This window comes from Cajanus cajan, chromosome 10 (assembly GCF_000230855.2).
Source record: "Cajanus cajan strain Asha chromosome 10, NIPB_CcT2T_4, whole genome shotgun sequence".
Classification (NCBI taxonomy): domain Eukaryota; kingdom Viridiplantae; phylum Streptophyta; class Magnoliopsida; order Fabales; family Fabaceae; genus Cajanus; species Cajanus cajan.
The window spans coordinates 22,392,039-22,403,292 of record NC_138526.1 but is presented as its reverse complement, the minus strand read 5'-3'; positions in this window follow the sequence as shown (position 1 = coordinate 22,403,292).

Sequence of the window (11,254 nt, the reverse complement as noted above, 5' to 3'; positions counted from 1 at the left end):
TTGGGCATCTCGAAGACAGAAAGGTACTATAGTGGTAGATTTGTTAGGATAGAATTTATAAGGCAAACTCTTCCTAGCATTGACAAAAACTTGCTCTTCCAGCTAGATATTTTTTTTGTTGAACTTGAGCAGCACAAGTTTCCATGTATTAGCCTTTCTTGGGTTTGATCTAATTGGTAAGCCCAAATACAAAAATGGCAAATGCATTATCCTATCAGCATGGTCGCGAATCTCTCAACTTTCACTAGTTGTGCATGAACAGCCCCAAACAAGCACTTGTTGAAATTCACTTTTAATCTAGAAACGAGCTTAAACCACCTTAAAATACTTTTTATAGTAATGATGTTAGTCTTTGTTGCTTCACCTAAGAAGAGTGTTTCATCTACAAATTGAAGCATATTAACCTCCATTTTGTCGTTACCCACTATGTAGATTGTGTATAAACCTTTGTTAACAGCCTCTATCATCATCCCAAACATCCCTTCGGTAACAACTAAAAATAAGAAAGGTGCCAAGGGGTCACCTTGGCGTAATCCTCTTTGTGTGAAAAATTCCTTTGTTGGGCTCCCGTTGACAAGAACGGATACTTTGGCCAACACAAGACACTCTATAATCCATTGTCTACTTTTACTCTATAATCCATTGTTTGGTCCGAAATAGTGCAAGCATGAAGAAGAGCTATATTCAGCCCATGAAGTAACAAAATCAGAGACAGAGCAAATAGAGTCAAATGTACCTTAGTGTAATTCTCTCTGTAAGCTAAGGAATTCTAAATGTGTACATCTTAGAAGGCACAACCTTAGTGAGTGTAGATCATATATGTATCCTCTCTGTGAGAGTAACCCAAAACACTCGAACCCGACTACACATCTATCAGTTGTAAAACCTGAAGAGGCTAGGAAAAGAATACTTGTAAAGCCTGGAAGGGCTTGTCAAAGAATACTCACTGCTAGCTAGAAGTGGCTGATAAGAATATACTAGCGTTGGTGAGTAAAGTTGAGGGGTCAGGATTGGTCGAGAATAATACTTCGAGAACCAAAAGTGGTTTAAGAATACTAGCACCGGTGAGTGAAGCTGGCGAGCCAGGAATGGTCGAGAATACTTGGAGAACCAGAGGTGGTTTAAGAATACTAGCCTTGGTGTGTGAAGCCGACGGGTTAGGAGTGGTCGAGAATATTTGGAGAACCAGAAGTGGTTTAAGAATACTAGCGTTGGTGAGTGAAGTCGATGGGCCAGGAGTGGTCGAGGCTACTCACACTACTAGAAAAGTGTAATTTTCTTGTAAATTTTTCTGCAAAAAAATATTCATAGAAATTTTTTGCGAATTTTCTTGCAAAAAAATATTCGCAGAAACTTTTTGCAAATTTTTCTGTAAAAAAAATATTCGTAGAAATTCTTTACGAATTTATTTACGAAAAATAATTTACAGATATTTCTTACAAATTTTGCTACAATTTTAATAATCATAGAAATTTTTTTCCATCGTAAAAATTTGCAGAAAATATTGTAAAAATTTTATTTTGTTTCTTGTAGATTTTCTTGCAAAAATAAATTCGCAAGTAATGTTTACTAAATGGTAGAAAAATTTTGCAGGTAACTTTTCCTACGGATTTTCCTGCAAATTTTAATCCGTAGGAAAAATAAAAAAAAATATATTTAAATTTAAAGTTTAATATTTTAAAAAAAACTTCAAGTCCCACATCAATTGAAAATAAAGCAATTAAAGAGTATATAAGTTGGGGCAACACTTACCTTATAAGTTGATTTATATGGTTGAGTGTTAGACTTATAATCTACCATCTTAGAATTTAAATGATTATGTATCACATGTTGGAGGCATGGAAACAAATGCTTCGGATGAATTCATTGTGAGCATTTGAAATTTGAAAAATTATTGATAGAATTTATAGTAATTTCTTTATTTTTTTCGTAAAAAATATTCTTGCAAAATTTCTTACGAAAAAATTCGCAGGAAACTTTCCTGCGAATTTTTTTCGCAAGAAATTTCGCAGGAAAATTTCCTGCGAATTTTAAATTCGCAAAAAATTATTATTCACGAAGGTATTACCTGCAGATAAAATTCGCAGGAAAATTTGCAGGAACGTTTCCTGCAAATTTTTATAAAAAATTCGCAGGAAAAGTCGCATGTAATAAGAGAAATTCTAGTAGTGTCAGGGCCAGGAGTGGTCGAGAATACTCAGGTCCAAGTGTGGACGATAATACTCAAATGTTCTTAAACTTCATATCTAGTGGAACGCTTCAGTTGAAGGAGATTGGACGTAGCTCAATTTGAGTGAACCAGTATAAAAATACTTGTTCTGCGTCTTAATGTTTCAAATGCAATTTATTTGATTAATCTAATTCACTGAAAACTTTGTCCAATAATTATCGTCTATTAAAGCTATCTTCAGACAAAAACTATAATTGCTCAATTGATTACTCTAAAAGAACAATTTTTGTTTATGAAGTATTTTTCTCTTAGAAGATGATGAAACTTCTAGACGCAAAATGATTTTGGTAAACCAATCTTGGGTTGTTTCCGTTCAAGCATTCACTGATGATATCTTTACTAGACGAAAGAGAGCTTTATTGCGAAATTTTTTAAAACTCCTTTGTTCATTTACACACACATATTCAAGCCCCCCTTCTATGTATTTTTCCGCTAACTTCATATACCCCCCCCCCCCCCCCCCCCCCAAGAATGTAGATTAAGCATTTTCTATGACATCTGGCAAGACCTTTTTGAGCCTTCTTGCCAATATTTTTGCAATGATCTTATAAATGCATCCTATAAAGGAGATGGGCCAAAATTGTCTTAATTTTTGTGGATCAACCACCTTAGGGATTAAGGCAATGAATGAGGAATTAGTCCCACTAGGTAATTTCCCACTGGTGTGGAATCCCTCCACAAATCTCATAATATCCCTTTTCATAATGGCCCACAATCACTTGATGAAAGTAAAATTGAACCCATCAGGTCTTGGACTTTTGGAACCCTCGCACTCTCAAATCTCCTTTTTAACCTTAGTCTCTTGAAAAGGTGTAGATAATAATTCATCCTGTTGAGAGGTTATCATCTAGAAGATCACTCCATCAAGTTTTGGTCTTTGCCACTACACCTCCGTTTCTTTAAAGAATTTGTTAACCTGTACCCACTCCTCAGCCACCCTTAGGCTGCTCAAGCTATTTTTCCTTCTTTCCCAATTTATAACCTTATGGAAGTATTTTGTGTTCGTGTCACCCTCTTGAAGCCATGTGATTCTATATTTTTGCCTTGCCCCTGACTCACTTATTTTTGCCAATTCCCAAAATTAATGATGCAATTTTTTCCTTGTTGTATGGTCCTCTTCATCTAGTCCCATCAATTCCTCCTTTATGTCTAAGTCGTTCATGTTCTATTCAATTAGGCTAATTTGATTCTGGGCATTACCAAAAGTATCCTTATTCCATTCCTTTAGTTTAGCTTCCAGCCTCTTCAACTTTTCTTTCAGCATAAAGGCCCCCTAGTGGCCAGCCCTCCACCGTTGGTTCTGACCATATATTTCTCTACCATGCTGAGAAAGGTTCTATCCTCAAACCAGCAGTCCAGTGTTCTAAAAGGCTTAGGTCCCCAATTAGTGATTGAATTTTTCAGAATAATCGAGTAGTGATCTGATATATTTCTATCTCTGATATATTGTGTGTTGCCCGACCATTTAGATAACCAATATGATGATATGAGGAATCTATCCAGTTTGTTGCAAGCTATCTCGTTGGGTCAAAACCATGTAAAGGATCTCCCCATAGCTGGTATGTCTAATAGCTCCATGTCTGCAATAAATTCATTGAAATGTTCCATTTCCCCTGTTATCGTACCAATCCTCCCCTCTCCCTTCCTTTCGCTTTGATTTCTACCATTGTTGAAATCACCAACCACACACCAAATTGGCACTGGTGATGACTTCTTTTTTCTTTTAAGTCAACCCACAACCTTTTTTTCCAACAGAGTACATGGACAATACACATTGGTGATTACCATTGGTGTGTGACCTTCCTTCGATACTCTTACCACACCTAGAAAGCCCTCCCCTGAAAACTTACTCTAAGTCTCAAATACCTGCGAATTCCACAGACAGATTAATCCTACAGTTGCCCCTTGTGCTGGTGAGTATGTGTGTTCTACCTCTGATTCACCCCACAATAACTGGAACTGTATTTCAGTTATGCTTTCCATCTTTGATTCTTGAATGCACATAAACTGTATTCCTTCCTTAATGACAAAGTTCTTGATTATTCTCCACTTGAAGCATTACCCCAATCCCCTTACATTATATGATGCTATTATCATTGATTGACCCCAAACATCCCTTCTTTGCCTCCCATCCCTTGTTGATCCCTATCTTCCATTTCTAACAATTTCTATATGATCTCCATTTTGTTCCCTTCACAAGTTACTCCCACTATCATGCCTAGATCCCAAAGTTCTCGCACCTCCACTTTGTTATTTCATAGCTAGAACATCTTATTGCAATTTCGGATACCTCCGTCAGACAATGAGTTGCTCGATGCATGTGTAGTACTCCAAACTTCCTTCCCCGTTTGTGGTTTTTGTACTAATCTCTCCATCTGTTGAAAGCCACATTCTTTTCTTATGATGTCATTGACCGAACGAATTTTGAGTTTGCTAGTGTTGCTTATCCATTGTTGCGTAGGTGTTGTCAACGCCTCTCTTCACTGGGCGATCAGTTCTTCCCTATCTATTTTTGTAATCAGATTTATCCCTACGCATTCTATTAGCCCTTTTCTCAAAGTAGATTTGGGATCCTTCAGCTCAATTCCTTTACTGATTATAGTGGTGGAATTGGAAAGCTCAACCCTAGCTTACAATGTTGGAGTGTGGTCAGGGTCTACAATTGAGTTCGTAGTCTCGTCCTCCAACTATCAAAGATTTTTGGCCTTTGTTGTGATGGCTTGATGATTCGGCCCATTCAAGAATGCTTCTTTGTTTAGCAGTGGAACACCTCTTTCTATTGGGCCTATGGGCCCACTTTCAAAAACCTCCGTCTATTATCTCATTTGTGTCGTCCCTGTGTATTGCTTTATCGTTTGTCCCATTTTTTGAATTTTTCATGTCATTGTCACCTTTCTGACCTACTAAATCTGCTCTCCTTTCACTTGTTCCCTCTTCGTCAATTGTTCCCTTTCTAACACCCCTAGTGTTGGTCTTTTACCTTTCTTGTGTTTAGTTGCTCCATTTATCCTAATAATCTGATCAGTTGGTATACCAACATAGGCACTTTCATCTACACCGCCGTCTAATAGGTTGTTGTCCAAATCTTTGGTGGCATTGGACTATGCTTTACCCTTTGGTTTACAACATGGTTTTCTGACCTCCAAGTCTCGCTAGATTTGTTTGATCTTCTTGAGGTGGTTGTTGAACCGATTCTTCCTTGAGTTCATTTTGTAATAGACCACCATATTTAGAGCATTTTAAGCAAGATGAGTGTATATCCATTATGATGATGCTTTTCTGACGATGATAGGGTCCCCCATGATGACTTATCTTTCCATTTCCAGCAGTTGCATCGGCATGTTTCCTTCTCCGTGTCTTTGATTATCCTGATACTGCATACCTGTTCATTTTTTACTTCATTGCACGAGTGAATCTATTCCGTTAACGATGTGTTGATAAGTACCCCCCACCTCATCTAGCCTGTTAAAGTTCCTTGTGTCATCGTCCAAAGTGACCAACGTTCCTATACCGGATAATGGTATGAATATTAGGGAAAGCACCTTAGAAGAATCTATAACTCCTCGCGATCACATTGAAGATTTCTCGTATCATTAATGGATCCTCTTATGGGCCTGCATATGGGCCTGACCCATCAAGGTTAGTATAAATAAGTATGACCAGTGACAAAGAGAGGTACGTTTTGATAATTACCAAATTGAGAAGCATTGATATCTCTGAGACCGAGGACTGACTTAAGCATTGGAGTGCCTTTTGCAAGTACCCCTCTCTTTCCCTAGGATACCTCATGGAAGACGAAGACCCAGCAGGAGTAGCAAAATTATCGGAGTACCCTCGTGCAGGTACATTTTGGCGCCCACCGTGGGGCCCGTTGTGAAGGCCCGCATTGTTTATCTCTTTTGCAGGAAGAAGATTTTGTAGAGGATGGTCATTACCAGGAACAACAACCACTCGGTTCAACCTGAACAGGACTCGGGGCTGGTTGCTGTGGAAGATCAAATTGATCTCTCAAAAGCTGTGAATATGCTTCGTGAAGAAATAGCAGCTGTCAAGAAAGCCCGAGAAAGAGACGCTCAGGAGCTTGAAGTACTCAGGAGAGAAAATTCCGAGTTGAGAAGCTTGAACAGAACTTGGAACCCTACTGAACAACCCAACAATGAGGCCTCCTCATATCACGTACCAACAACTCCAAAAACACACGTTCCTCTCATGCAGTTATCAACCATTCCTGGGAAACCTCCCTCTCGGATAGTGGCAACACCCGGCTCATACAAGCACCCTTTCACTCAAAACATTATGGAGACAACCATATCTGATAGTTGGAGAAACCTTCCTTTAGAGAAGTACGATGGATCCTCAGATCTCGATGACGACTTGAATGCATATCTCACACAGGTTACCTTGCTGACAACAAAAGACGCTGCTTTGTGTCGCCTCTTCCCCACTTCACTAAAAGGACGAGCATTGAGTTGGTTCATTAAGCTTTCCCCCAGCTCCATAAATTCATTTGAAGAACTAACATCTTTATTACAGTACAATTTGCTACAAGCAGACCTTACCAACTGACATCATTGGCGTTGGCCAACATCAGACAGGAAAAGAAGGAATCCTTAAGGTCATTTATGGATCGTTTTAACAAAATCGCAATGGAGATAAAAAAACCTGAACCCAGCTGTCGCAATGGATAGGTTGAACACAGCGTTGAAACCCAGACCTTTTGTAGATAGTTTATGCAAAAAACCTCCGCTGGATATGAATAACTTGAGGAGAAAGGCTGAAAAATACATGAAAATGGAGGAATTAACTTAATCAAGAAATCAAGCTAGAGCCGAGGCTATGCCAATTGAGAAGCAAGAAAGAATCTAACGGAAGGAAAGCTCTCGGCCAATTGAGATGGACCATACAGAATTAATCAAAACATGCGAGCATACAAGCTAGAAGAATTAAATGGAAAGTTAATGCCAAGAACATGGAATACAACACATTTGAAAGTGTATTACAGTTGAAAAACATTGTAATTCGGTGTACTCTTTTCCTTGCTTAGCTTTTTATCCCTAAAAGAACGTGAAAGGGTTTTTGCTAAGCAATGTTTTTAACGAGATACCCTAGTGAATAATAATACAAGAAATATTTTCAGGTTTAACGAGCTCCTAGACTCAAGACCTCGGCCAAGGACAAACTCGGTCGAGCGTGAAAAATAACTCAAGACCTCGGTCGAGGACACACTCGGTCGAGCGTGAAAAACAACTCAAGACCTCGGTCGAGGACACACTCAGTCTAGCGTGAAAAATGAATCAAGACCTTGGCCGAGGACACACTCGGTCGAGCGTGAAAAACAACTCAAAACCTCGGCCGAGGACACGCTCGGTCGAGCGTGAAAAACAACTCAAGACCTCGGCCGAGGACACACTCGGTCGAGCGTGAAAAATGAATCAAGACCTTGGCCGAGGACACACTCGGTCGAGCGTGAAAAACAACTCAAGACCTCGGCCGAGGACACACTCGATTGAGCATCAAAAACAACTCAAGACCTCGACCGAGGACACATTCAGTTGAGCGTGAAAAACAACTCAAGACCTCGGCCGAGGACACACTCGTTCGAGCGTGAAAATCAACTCAAGACCTCGGCCGAGGACACGCTCGGTCGAGCGTGAAAAATGAATCAAGACCTTGGCCGAGGACACACTCGGTCGAGCGTGAAAAACAACTCGAGACCTCGGCCGAGGACACACTCGGTCGAGCGTGAAAAATGAATCCAGACCTTGGTCGAGGACACACTCGGTCGAGCGTGAAAAACAACTCAAGACCTCGGTCGAGGACACACTCGGTCGAGCGTGAAAAATGAATCAAGACCTTGGCCGAGGACACACTCGGTCGAGCGTGAAAAATGAATCAAGACCTCGGCCGAGGACACACTCGGTCGAGCATAAGAAATAAATAAAAACCTCGCTCGGCCGAGGAAACACTCGGTCGAGCTTGAAAAATAGCTCAAGACCTCGGCCAAGGACACACTCGGTCGAGTATGAAAAACAACTCAAGACCTCGGCCGAGGACACACTCAGTTGAGCGTGAAAAACAACTCAAGACCTCGGCCGAGGACACACTCGGTCGAGCGTGAAAAATGAATCAAGACCTTGGCCGAGGACACACTCGGTCGAGCGTGAAAAATAACTCGAGACCTCGGCCGAGGACACACTCGGTCGAGCGTGAAAAATGAATCAAGACCTTGGTCGAGGACACACTCGGTCGAGCGTGAAAAACAACTCAAGACCTCGGCCGAGGACACACTCGGTCGAGCGTGAAAAACAACTCAAGACCTCGGCCGAGGACACACTCGGTCGAGCGTGAAAAATGAATCAAGACCTTGGCCGAGGACACACTCGGTCGAGCGTGAAAAATGAATCAAGACCTCGGCCGAGGACACACTCGGTCGAGCGTAAGAAATAAATCAAAACCTCTCGAGCTTGAAAAATAGCTCAAGACCTTGGCCAAGGACACACTCGGTCGAGTATGAAAAACAACTCAAGACCTCGGCCGAGGACACACTCAGTTGAGCGTGAAAAACAACTCAAGACTTCGGCCGAGGACACACTCGGTCGAGCGTGAAAAATGAATCAAGACCTTGGCCGAGGACACACTCGGTCGAGCGTGAAAAACAACTCAAAACCTCGGCCGAGGACACACTCGGTCAAGCGTGAAAAACAACTCAAGACCTCGGCCGAGGACACACTCGGTCGAGCGTGAAAAACAACTCAAGACCTCGGCCGAGGACACACTCGGTCGAGCGTGAAAAATGAATCAAAACCTTGACCGAAGACACACTCGGTCGAGTACAGAAAACAACTCAAAACCTCAGCCGAAGTATAACGTCCAACACCTCGACCGGGACGCATTCGGTCAAGAGTAACATCAAACAAATCAATATGTATTAACCGAAGACATAATCCATTGAACACGACTTTAAGCATTTTAGACCCCTCGGCCTCGGCTTTTAATCAAAACTTTCAATGTTATAATATTATGACATCGCGGTCAAAATCCACTGCGTAAAAACCTTGTCAAAAACAATGATTACAAAAATTTTATATATAAATAAGAATCGGCCAAAAAACTTGAAAGCTAAATTTTATATATTAATGGTTCACAACCAAAGAATTGCCAGGGTTAAATGTTTATAACCCTCGGCCAAAAACTTTTCAAGTTATTTGTGATATTAAAAAGTCCACGGTCGAAAAACCTTAGCAAAAGCTAGGCTTCACATTAAAAGTCCTCGGTTTTATTGAAAACGATGTGATTCAAAAGCGAGGTGTTGAAGCCCCTTCGGCCAAAATTGTCAAGGCCAAAAGCTTACAACCCCTCGGTTAAAAACTTACCAAGTTCCCTTGTAATAATTATGACTCCTCGGCCAAGGAAAAACTCCTAAAAACTATTTTTATACATTATTAAAAGGAGTTAAAAGGAATTAAAAATTGCTTGATTTATGCCCTCGGTCAAAGGAGTTAAAAAGAATCAAAAATTGCTTGATTTATGCCATCGGTCAAAGGGGGTTAAAAAGAATAAAAAATTACTTGATTTATGCCCTCGGTCGAAGGAGTTAAAAGGAATCTTTTAAAGGACAAAGGCAAGGGTCCTACTCAGCTCTTAGTTAAAAGGAATCTTATTAAGGAAACCGTTTTGGTCTTCGGCCAAACGTTTAAAAGCGAGAAATCTCACATATAAAAGATTCCTTGGTGAAAAAGTTTTGAAAGCCAAAGTTTTATATACATAAATATGGTAGTCCTCGGCCAAGTATGATTGAAAGCAGCAGCCTCACATTAATTGAAAGACGGCAATATCAGAGAAAGCAGCAGAAAAGATCCGCAAACATTTCTTTTTAGGATTTCTCTATTTTTTAATATTTATCAAAAAGCCTTGAAACCCTGGGGGCATGTATACCGGATAATGGTATGAATATTAGGGAAAGCATCTTAGAAGAATCTATAACTCCTCGCGATCACATTGAAGACTTCTCGTATCATTAATGGATCCTCTTATGGGCCTGCATATGGGCCTGACCCATCAAGGTTAGTATAAATAAGAATGACCAGTGACAAAGAGAGATACGTTTTGATAATTACCAAATTGAGAAGCATTGATATCTCTGAGACCGAGGACTGACTTAAGCATTGGAGTGCCTTTTGCAGGTATCCCTCTCTTTCCCTAGGATACCTCATGGAAGACGAAGACCCAGCAGGAGTAGCGAAATTATTGGAGTACCCTCGTGCAGGTACAGTTCCCAATTTCGCTACCAGTTTTGCAAAGCACTACATGTCCTAAACTTAGATAGGTACTCCATAGCATTTCACCCATACTAGTGTGTTGCCCGGTCGGAAATTAGGCTCCCACCTTTGTATCTTGTGATGTTTTTGATATTATATCTTCCTCATTTATTTGGTTTTCACTCAGTCCTATTATGAGGATCACGTCGTCTCTGAGATGTCTCAATCTTAACTCATCATTTTCGTTTAGCAGGCTTGCCTTTTAGCTTGTCATACAGTGTGAGATCCTTCAAGAATCCGACCCAGCTATTTTCCAGCCATTCTTTATTCACCATACCTCTGGTGTGTTGAAGCTCCTCCCCTACCACCCTGTCTGGTGTTGTTTATTCTTCTGTCTTCACTACCACACACAGGACTTTCCTTTTTGTCCCCCAGCCACTACTTGGGCGTAAGTTCGTTGTTTTGTTGGTGCTGCTTTAATAGTGTAGTTCTTCCCCTTCACCTCTTGCCTTTGATTGACACCATGATTCTGGATTGTATGACTCTTCTACACTCTCCCCATGTCTCCGGTATCGAGTATATTAACATGCATCTTAACATTACCTATCATAATCCTATTGAGCTACCACTCCATTTGCTTTTCGTCCAACACACCCACGAATCTAATAAATCCGTGCCTTTGACCAAACTTGTTCCTTCTTCTAGCAATAAATACCTCCCATACTTTGCCACATCGTATGAAAATCTTCCATAAGTCTTTTTGTTC